Source organism: Phalacrocorax carbo, chromosome 8, assembly GCF_963921805.1.
Source record: "Phalacrocorax carbo chromosome 8, bPhaCar2.1, whole genome shotgun sequence".
Lineage (NCBI taxonomy): Eukaryota > Metazoa > Chordata > Aves > Suliformes > Phalacrocoracidae > Phalacrocorax > Phalacrocorax carbo.
Window position 1 is genome coordinate 5,648,303 of NC_087520.1, and position 8,433 is coordinate 5,656,735.

Consider the following 8,433-nt stretch of genomic DNA (forward strand, 5'->3'; position numbering starts at 1 on the left):
AAGGGGCCTCTTGAGCTGCCAGCACTCTTTCAGCACTGAACTGGAGTTGGACATGGGTGTGATTTGGCCATGTTCCCTTCCCCCCAAAGTCCATTCCCCCCCCAAGCTTTAGGGAGCGCTCCCCCTGCGTACAGCCGGTGCAGCATCACCGCTGTGGGAGCACTAGGGGCCAGGACCGCCGCAACCACAGCAACCAGCAGCTCTAGCGTTAGTCACACGTGATGCATTTGCCACATCTTGTGGCAGTTTAGCTCTGCCTGCAGAGCTTTGTGGCTGAAAAACTTTTTAGGGATTTTAAGTGAGTTCTTAGGACTCAGTTTGGGAACTTTACTTCCCAGACTGTTCAGGGTACAGTATGTTAGAGAGAGGATGCTGGTAGTTACTGAAAAGATGGTGGTTAGCTACAATTTTGAATAGAACAAGCCTTGAAGAAAGTTGCTTCTCCTCTGCTCCTGGGCAGCAAGCAGATGTGGTTATGTTAACATAATGGAAATCACCATGCTTTCATGGTCAGTGAAATTAAACTAAGGAATTGTGTTTTGTAAACTAGAAAACAAAGATAAAACATAAATTTGGCTGGGCTTCAGATTCCCCTAAGATCAGTAACTTGTGTTATCCAAAATGTCTACTGATGAATCCATGACGCTAACATGCTACATATTTTAGTGATCAAGATAAATCAATTCCTCAGTCTCAGACTGACCTACATTTCATAAGCATTAGCAGCCTCCGTGTCAATTGTCTTTATTGCTACTGACATCTAGTGGTAACTTATAGCTGCATTTCTGAATTAATGTAAAGCAATCTTACATTCTCTCAAACCAGAAAAAAATCAGAGCGGTTTCGTAGGGGGAAAAAATGCACGGTGCTTTGTGAGCGGCTGAGTTTTGAGCGAGACTGCCAATACTACCTAAAAGTAAAATTTATCTTCATGGGCTATTTGCAAACTCAAGGTATTCAAAAAGCCCCACATAAACATTTTCATATGGAAAGATAAAATAATCAACTGATCTGGCATGAATTTGCTGAGCAAAGCACATCTTTCTTTAACTCTTCCCAATAAGATCATGACTGCTCTGAAACAACTTCAGATTTAACAACCTACTCTTCTAAATGCACGTGTGTGGAAAGCACATGGAAGTCTAAACAGATTTTCCTTTAGACGCTGTGCAATCAATAAAAAAAATCAACAGTTCCTCTATTACAGGCTGTTGATCTGCATGAAACGATCAATGAGGAACGCTGAGTTCAGAATATAAAGGCCAAATACACTTGGCGAGATAAAATCGATAAGGAACACTGAGTTCAGAATATAAAGACCAAATGCACTGATCTCTGTGGGGGACCAGGAAGGACTTCAGGTGCCGATCACAACCACAGCCCCCTCCAGCAGCCGTGCCCGGGGAGCCGTACCTCGCTCTGTTCCTGGGAGCTCTGCTTTCCATAGGTCTCAGCTGCTCTGGTGACGGAAGGGGTTGGTACAGTACACATACCACCAGCAGATCCATGGAGCTCTACCGGTCAGTTCCTCGCAGCCAGAGTGGCAATAGGTGCTGTATACAGCAGGATCCATACCCGCCAGCATTTCTAATGGAAATGAGAGCGGCAGAAGTCCAGAGAAGCTACTGCACACAGGCTGCTGATCCGTACGTGTGCAGTAAGTCGGGCATCCTGAACATACCAGACTTGCTACAGGTGCATAGATGGATCTCCTGTGTATGTGCTGGACTCGCCATGTTCAGGATGCAGAATAAAACTATGTGGAGAGGACATTTGCCTAGGAATTTTCAAAGATGATCACTAAAAGGTTTGGCAGCTGAGGTGGTAGCGCTGATGGGTGTGGATACCAGCTACGGCCCTGTGCTAGGAAGATAATTCTAGCCTTCCTCCTTGACCGGCATGGAAATGCGGCGACTGGTCAGGCTGCGCCTCGGGATGGTTTAAGAGGTTTAGTCAACTCAAAATGAGCTCTCTTCCTCCGTTACGAGCAAATGTCTTGGGTTCTGTGGCAACAGAGGCTCTGTTGGGAGGGGGAAGGCTGCCATGTGGAGCGATTAGAGCAATAGGTAAAGCACTATTCTGGTATTCTGTATCAATGTTTTGCAGGCCTGGCAGTGGTCACAGTTGATGCCTACAAGCACTGGATATTCCACAAGTTGAAGACGGAATACTGACTTGTTTACCTGAAGATAATAGGACTTCGGGGTATTTCCTCAGAGAAAATATAAATTTTAATATAATTTCATAAGCTTTGGAGGTTAGCTTGTCTTGTAGCTTCAGTGATACCAAACTTCAAGTAGGAGCTAGATAGAAAGCTGTTTAGTTTTTGCCAGCGTATGTAAAACGAGACTTTTCTATCTGCATTGTAGATTGTTTGTGGACACTTCCAGATTCTTGTGCTTTCTGCAGTCATTCTGGGGACTGAACTCTCATTGATAGCAGTAGAGGTTCCATGAACAGGGCACGTGCAGGATTTTGAGCGTAGAAGCCCACAGTGTGGTTTGGAGTAGTGAACTGCTTTTAGTTTGGAGATGACTGGGGGAGATGGGAAGAGCAACTGTACATTAAGGGAACAATTACAGATCTTCTTCCCAGTGACATCAATGAGAGATATGCCTTCAACCTTCCACAGAAGAATTTTAGCTTTAATTTGGGACAGTAAAGGGGTTTTTCAAAAGCACTAAAAGCCACTGGGAGCTTGTTCAACTGCTCCTTATGCCTTTAAAAACCCCTACACAAAAAGTGATAGCTAACAACATGAAATGGAAGTAAATAAAATGCATTTTCATTGCTGTTTTGAGTTACATAATTCGTGTTTCTTGATTTGTTAGTTGATCTGAATTTACATGGATTTAATCTATATGGTGACCAAGAAAATGGTCAATAACTGGTAAAGATGCAGAGTATAGCCACAAAGCAAGTGATGTGTAGGTGTAGACCCTAAGCAGCTAACAAAGACAGGTAACAAAAGTTCACTGCCTACAGCCATAAGTCTTCTGCGTCCACACCTACCAAGCTAGGTGGCCATTTCAGCATTTACCAGCAGATAACAAATGCTCCCAGTGACTAAAAGGATAAGCTCAAGGACAACTGGGACCCAGTCAGAGATAAGAACTCACAGACATCAGTCAAACGTCACCCTACCTGCCTGGAGCACTGAGCATGTTCCTACTGTTCTTCAGAATACTGGAGCAAGAACTACCTTAGCGCTAGGTCAGCTTGTACAGGACAGATTGCCCCCGGACGGTCGCATCCCTCTCTCAAGTCCTCTCTGGCAGTAGCTGCCATAAGAAATGCAGTGGAACAAGGACCTAACAGAGTTCAGATCTACGCAATACACCACAAATGACTCCCTTCTGTAGTCTCTAAGATTAAGGCCAGAAAGAGCCCTTGTATCATCTGGTTTGATATCATGGTCAGGCTCTTAATTTCACCTAAGACTCCTACACAGCCGAGCACCTTGTATTGGGCCAAAGTATTTCCTCCAGAAATGATCTGTTAAATCAAAAAGGCATTGAGAAGTGATGGTGGTTGCATCACTGGTCTGGTTAGGATTAACCAGTCTCACCATTAAAAATCCATGGCTTGCTTTATTTGATTTTGTGTAGCTTCAGCTTCCACCCGTTGGATGGATATTTGTACATCTTTCGCTGTCCAATTTAAAAACTTGTTAATATAAAGCATCTCCTCCCTGTAAAGGAATCTGATTGCCTCTTGATCTCCATTGTAAGCTGAACAGACTTGGCTGTAAGCCTGAAATAATTTTTTAAGGGCTTTTTTACTGCACAATCTCTATTTTTTCAACATCTTTAAAAACGGGAACAGTGGAATAGTTTGAAAATTTTTAATTTTAATTGACCTCCCTTAATGCCATATGCAGATATCAAAATCATAATCCTCCTTTTATTCATTACCCTGCTCTGCATGGGATGTGCCTGAGATGAGATAATTTAAAGAAAGAGACCAAAATGGGGGAGAGAAGGAAGAGGACAAGAGGCGTGTGCAGTGTTACAGAATTTACAATGAAAACCACATAAACCAAGAAAAATCAAATGCAAATGAACGCTACAAACCAAGACAATTAAATACTCCAAACTCCCAAGTTTTGGGAAACCCAACAGCAACATTATGTGCTCTGTTGTTTAAGAAAAGACTTCAGCAGAGCCCTCCCTGTTCTGCAGCTCTCTACTCAAAGTATTTTACTAGGTTTTTGTGTTCTGAAATTCTGCAGTGGAGGTTTCTTGGGGAATTGGGGTTCGACAGTAACAAAACGCTTGCACATCTTCAGCCACAGACCCCAGAACAGGACCCAGAGGTGCTTCCTCTTCAGAAAAAAAAAAAAGCTTTTCTTGATAGTAGTAGAAATAACCACAGGTAGTCAAGGTTGTTCTGTTTAGCCAAAGAACTGCTATTTCCATCATATCGACAGCAGGTAGCAATGAATGGAGCTTGGCTTTGTTTCCTCTGCAAGTTGCAAGTCTTTCTCTTGTTTGACCAGATGGTATACAGCAGCTTCTTTCAGTTCTAGGGCTGCATCCTTTTCTTCTTTGTTTTCAGCCAGTTTTTTTCACCCTTTTAATGTGCATGTGCAATGCAAATACAGAGTTGAGAGCCAAAATAGGATAGGGATTTTTCCCTCCTTCATGCGATAAGGCACACTAGGCAACACGCTGTCTCAGTACTGTTAGTTCATGCAGCAACATCAGCAGTGAACACTGTTCATTCCCCGTTACTGTCATTGGTACCTTTATCAAATCCTGATGTTATCATGCGTGTCTTACGGGTTTGGGAGCTTTACAGTATTTTCAAAGTCCGTAAATGACAGAATCCAGTATAAAAAAAGGTCAATATATTACTGTTGAAAGTTTTTTTTTCCTTTTTTTATACAAAAATTAAAAAGATCAAAATATATAACATTATTTACACATTGTGCTTCATGCTTAGAGATCACTGAAAAAGAACACACAAACAAACATTTTAATCAGAGAAATGCTCCATTCATTACACTTACTAATCTTACTGTTAATATTAAAGGATTGGCATTCAGGTTTCTTTTAATATTAACACGACATCCAAACGACCTACCACAGAATTAAAAACTTTTATATGCTATGGGTGCGCTCACATTCTAACTGAGGGTTTGCAACCGGTTAGTAACATGCTTGCTATTAACCGTGTCTACATACCACGTGTTTGAAACTGGGTTAGTAATTCCACTCAGCTTCAGTGTCGTACCCGTGTCGGAGAATGAGGTTACAGCATCCTCTGACAAGTCTGGATCAAATGCTCTTCTTACGGGGGGACACGTCTCTCCTCATTCTCCTGGCACAGCTGCCTCTAGCACTTAACAACCCCTGGCTGTTCAGGGTGCGTGAGACAGGACGAATTACCTGACCACGTGCACCCTGATTTACTGTTTCGAGCACCAAAGCAGCGCAGCGGTTGTGGATTATAGTTGCAATGGCAGATAAGTCTTTGTTTGGAAACAAACATTTTGTAACTCTGTGACAAAGAGGTAACCCACTGTAGAACTGTCAGCTAGAGGGTACGGCCTGAGCCGCACCAGCACATTTTGCGGGGTGGTGCAAGTCTTTGTGTGAGTGGTTCCTAAACTACCTGGGCCATAATAGCAGCCGAGATGGAGCAAGCCTGAAAAAAAGGCATTGCTACCGACAATATTGAGAAAGATTTTTCACGCTTAGCAAGTTTTTGGAGCGGTGTTCCTAGCACCAATCTACAGCCGTGGGGAACAAGACAGGAGGCTAGGTGGAATCCTGCTCTCCCAAGGCATGGCGTTATGTCTGCCAGGCATATAGCCTGTTGCTTAAAGGAAGTGCAGCAGTACGAACAATCACCATGCAGCAAAAAAAAAATTACTCAGGGTCTGCTCAAGGATATACAATTATTATTACTGTACCTTATGCCAACATCCTGCTACTGGCAGTCCGTCTGGTCCCTGCAAAATTGAATTTACAGATTTAATTTCTATTGACAGCAACTTAAGTGTCAGACCAAAAAACCTGAAGCTCAGTCTTCACAACGATGAAAAGTTTAGCAGCACCGTTAATTACCATGCAAAATCCGTTTACTATGTATGCACAAAAATAAATACACAGGCAATATAATCCGTGCGTCACGCACAACACAAAATTGAATGCACCCCAGGGTAAAAAAATCTACACTTTCTTTTCCCTTTAAACCAAAAGAGAAATGTGAACAAATATAAAAATTAGGAACCACAGTTAATTTACTTTATAATCTGCTTTATAAGGTAGTGTTTTTTGCAATCAGACATACCTATGGAAAGCATGCTGTGGAAATGTGTCTTTTGTCAATATGCTTTTCAGTTTGGGGGCGTTGATGTACTATTTTTTTTCCGGATGATAGCCTAATCGTGTTAAATTCGATCCTGCAGTGCTTAGTTTCTTTAAGAAATCCTGAGTTGCTGAACTGATTGAAATAGGATGAGTTGTGGACTATGCAAAGGGAGTGAAAATATTTGTCTTTTTCTGATGGAGATACAAGAAACAGAGAAATGAGAAAGCCAGAAGAGCTTACTTACCAGGAGGAAAAAACACTGAAAAGGAAGGAGCCCCTTAGAAGAGGAATGGACTATGTATGACCAACTCTCTCAAGATACTTTAGAAGAAATAGCTGACTTCAGCTGCCTTTTACGATGCTGGATTTTTTTAAGGCTCTTGGATCTCTGATGGCATGAATTTCTGCATGTAGAGCTACAGAGAGCACACATGCACTGACCCTTCCCTCAGAGCCACCTCCAAATTAGCTAGGGGTGGGAAGCCACGAGGATGCGTAAACAGCGGAGATAACTGCTAGTGCAAATATAGGTCAAAATGCATTTTTACATTTTTTACTGTAAATGTCAGTCATCACATTTTTTGTATTCTGTCTTGATTTTATATGTAAAATAGCCTATGCCCAATAAAACAGATGCAGTGAAGTAAGGTTACCCTTTCCAGCTACTCACAGTGTAACAGGTCAACTTATTTTCACATGCCTTCCTATATCGTTGGTTAGAAAACATACATATTTTTCTGCTGACACCAGTAAATATTTTGGTCAATAACTAATCATAAAAAAAAAAGTGCAACTCGTACGTTTGCCAGGCAGAGTTGTTGTGGGGAAAGGGTAAAGGGGACAAGGCGCAGAGCAGTTGTTTGACCTAGAAAGATCCTGATCCACTGTTAAAGCACATCCTAACACTGATGGTCACGGGGTTGGTTTCTGCCCTGGGCTGCTTCTCCTTCCTGTGCAACTCAAAATATTTATTTTGGCCATCATAAAACTCCACGCCTTTCTACCATGTTTCCTCCAGTGATTGCAAAATGAGTTGTCAACTAAAAAAGAGCTTTGCAACCTGCACGTAAGGCTTGTGCTCCTGGACTGAAAGTCATGGCTGGGAACCCAGCAAGCCTCCACTGCACGGTGGGGTGGAGAGCAAAGACAACACTCCCAGCCAACATGCAACTAACCCTCACACACGAGCAGGAAGACGTGCAAGTGCTTTACTAACTAGTCACGTAGTAGTTACATATTGAGAAATCACCTACTGCTGTTTACAATGCCTTCAATACACATAGGGCTTGTGTTTTCTATATAGTTAAGATGGGAACTAGCTGGTAAATATAACTTCTCTAGGGAGTAAATACGAAGAGTTGAAGTGGGCCTGATGCTAGTAATTCGTTTCTTTGACACATATGAAAGTAATTTAACTTTCTGAAAGAGAGACAGCTTACTGCCCTTTTGTTTCTCTGAAGACAACTGCAAATCATCCAGCTTGCAGCATTTTCTGTGGCTAAAAAAATGAAAATAAAACAATGACCTTTTTTAGCGAGTCGTGCAGCGCCCTGTTCGGGGAGCAGAGCACGAACCTTCCTGCATAGTTGTTGGACTTCAACCTGAGCTCTGCGGGGCAAATGCCCCTCTAATGCCCAGGTTGCTGGTGACTCCCTGCAGCCACCGCTCTGCAGAACTGGCCATTCATTTGGGGAAAGCTTTACAAAACCCAGACTCAAAGGGCTGCAGTAGCACAGGCACGAGGGGAACCAAACTGGGCCGTAGATGCTGAGAGAAAGGAGAACTCATTTTTAGCATCCCCTACATGATCTCCCATTGCTTCCACTCCTTATCTAAAGTGATTTCAACTGTGGGAAGAAGGCACAACACACTGGTGTCCTTCCCCGAGTGCCAAAGTGAAACATCTTGTTCCTCTGCTGCCTTGTGTCCTTCCTCTCCCTGGAGGTATTCGCTCCTCAGGACAGGGCTTGGCCACAGCAGAAACACACACAAGCCATGCAAGAAAGAAAGAGAGCAGATACTGTACCAAAGGGCAGGGCACGCTCACCCCGTCCAGGCCTGGTAAACCTGGGTCCCCTTTGCTGCCTGCAATGCTACGATCTCCCTGTTTGAAAA

General features: G+C 42.9%; 1 protein-coding gene across 5 annotated transcripts in view; it reads left to right on the forward strand.

The window, feature by feature from the left end:
- HNRNPAB (heterogeneous nuclear ribonucleoprotein A/B) overlaps positions 1-6,983 on the forward strand; it is a 31,392-nt gene extending 24,409 nt beyond the window's left edge. For 2 of the 5 annotated variants that reach the window (XM_064458383.1, XM_064458389.1), the window contains one exon: positions 6,519-6,983. The gene's annotated coding sequence lies outside the window, so the exon portion shown is untranslated. Of the gene's footprint in view, positions 1-2,106; positions 4,926-6,415 lie in introns of those variants that run through there. The other 3 variants (XM_064458381.1, XM_064458387.1, XM_064458384.1) reach the window with 2 other exon arrangements.
- The last annotated feature ends 1,450 nt before the right edge of the window (positions 6,984-8,433 follow it).